This window comes from Ixodes scapularis, unplaced genomic scaffold, assembly GCF_016920785.2.
Source record: "Ixodes scapularis isolate PalLabHiFi unplaced genomic scaffold, ASM1692078v2 PGA_scaffold10__122_contigs__length_95168666, whole genome shotgun sequence".
Taxonomy (NCBI): Eukaryota; Metazoa; Arthropoda; class Arachnida; order Ixodida; family Ixodidae; genus Ixodes; species Ixodes scapularis.
In genome coordinates this window covers 12736524-12739029 of record NW_024609836.1, presented here as the reverse complement: position 1 = coordinate 12739029, position 2506 = coordinate 12736524, and positions in this window count along the sequence as shown.

Here is a 2506-nt window from a genome sequence, read left to right as displayed (position 1 = left end):
TTCCTTCGTCATCCTCGTGGGCAACAGGAATTCAATAATCAGTTAGACTTTCGAAGTATCCGCACGGAAAAGGCAGGACTCTGCCAAGGAATACAGATATTTTGTAGTAACTGACAGAGACATTGTATGGCCTTTGAGGCTTTATCATACAACTTGAAAGTTTAATGAAAGAAAGAAAGAAAAAAAAAACGGAAGGAAGAGGAAAATGTGGACGGATGGCTTACCTTTATGCGACTTTATATGCGCGCATGCAGGCACTTAGACTACCTGGGATCACGATGAACATCCACCAGCTCACTTGGACTTCTGAATCGGTTTACTTTATTCTTTGCAAGTCTTAGAGTGTTAATTAAAATGTTAATTAAATATCTCTGTTAATTAGTCAACTAATTCTACAAACAACCTTGCGCTTAGTGACGCCCAAGTCGGGTAAGCTAACGGCAAAACTAAAAGCGTCCTAATGTCATTTTTTTTTTCATGTAGTACCTTTGGTGCAACTAAAAAAAAAACAAAAAAACACTTGGTTTCTAAATCAACTTCGGGAGGGAATATGGTATCAGAAGGCTAGTTCGTTTCACTTTATGGGCGAGCGAAGCCAACGCTCCAAGCGCGAGCATGCTGCTTGTAACAGCGCCTGTGGCGCACGTACGCACGTGCGAAGCCGGCACGCTAGGAGCCTTGGGCTCGCGCTTCTAGCTTTGACTTCGCTCGCACATGACGTGAAACGAAGTATACACCGACACGCGGCTCCGACGCCGTCCCTCTGCGGTGGCGCTGCCTTGAGTACGGCGCACAACGCAGAGGCGGCTTCTCTTCAAAAACGAGACGCTGCGATTCCGCAGTGCCCACACCTGGTGTGGGCAAAGCAAAAACCCTGTCGTCTATAGCCAAAATTGCGGGCTTGCACCGAGAGATGCCAAAGCACGTATACTCTGCATAAACAAAAAAATAGAATAAATAAATAAAAAAAAGGTCGGGCAGTGAAATCGCCGAGATGTCGCCACTCCGCACAAGCGAATGTGTACGAAGGCACCCTATTCACGGTGGCGAGACAAAAAAGAAAAAGAAAAAACGCCTGCTTCCCGCAAAATCAACCCGCATAAGCCTGCCGGGTAAACGCGGGCGCAGACACCTGCAGCCTCTTCCACGCGCGCGGACGGGTCTCCTCACTCTCTCTCTCATTCTTTCTCTGCGTGTCTTTGTTTTTATTTAATTCCCCCTTCGTTATCTCTCTTCCTCGACCCTCCTTTGCCCCGGGTTCCTGGTATGTTCCGTTTCTCCTTACGATGGACCGCAGAGGACCCCACGAGCTATCGGAGCCAATCCAATGCCGCGTGAGCGTCACGTCAGCTTTAGGACAGACACAACGAAGCACGAGGCGCGTGGTACGTTCATATGCGCTGGATTGGTTGCTACGACTTGTAGCTCCAGTTCCGGTCCATCGTAAGGTGCGTGCAACGGCCAAGAAACTCGCTTCGCGAATGGGCACGTTGTTTGAAGCGAGGATCGGTCGGGCAACCACGCGCAGTACTCTCGGTTTGAGGAGGCACTGCCGTTGTTCGTGGGAAGGAACGTCGTCCGTCGTCACGTAGGGCGACGCGGGGCTTGCGTCCTCGCAGTCGCAATGTTTAATCTAGGGTGCCTTCATGTGCGCTCTGCTTAGGGTGGTGGCATCTCGCCATTTTGTCACACACGTTTATTTTTATTTTTTGTTTAGAAGCGCGTGAAAGAGCGTGTCCCTGCACGCGCTTGGGCGCTGACTGTGCTATGGCGACATTTTGTTTTCGTCGATTTCTTTGTATTTTCCCCGTGAGCGCGTGCTGTAGGCATCGGGTACTACAAAGGGTGGCATCACTCTAAACAGAAGGTCATTGAGGCACCCTAGTTTAATCTTCGTCAGGCTCTTGCAGAGCCCATCTGGCTCTTGCAGAGCATAACCAACGTGTATGCTCTCAAAATAAACACCCAACTGTGTGGACAACAATCTAGACAAAGCGGCCCCTATAGTTCGATCCCTTCCCCAATAGTCAAATTCACGAGACGCTCTCACTGTTCAGTAACTATTTCTAAGCCAGTTCATTCATGCTATAACGAGTCGTAAAAATTCATCAGCCTTGCTCTTCCAAACGATAAAACGAATTCCGAGTAGGATAAATTTAAACTCGTTTCAAATTACACTGCCAAGATAAAGCCGCCCATATTAATTGTCTCTAAAACAGCAGTTGCAATATGACAAATCACGGAATTAACTCGAGATATTTTGCACATCTTAGTTGTGGGATTCGACTTGCCTTACTGCACCACGAGGTCGATCCCACTCCGTAGCTCGATGTTGAGGACTGCTACGGCCGGGTCCGTCCGGAGGCTGCCGTGGACTCCAAGGAGAGGATTCACTCCAAAACACAAAGATACTGAAGAAGCGGGTTTATTTGGCTCCTGTGCCACCACGCTGTGCCCGTCGGCCAAACTAATAAAAGAAAAGAACGGAAAAGGTCGGCGCTGTCGC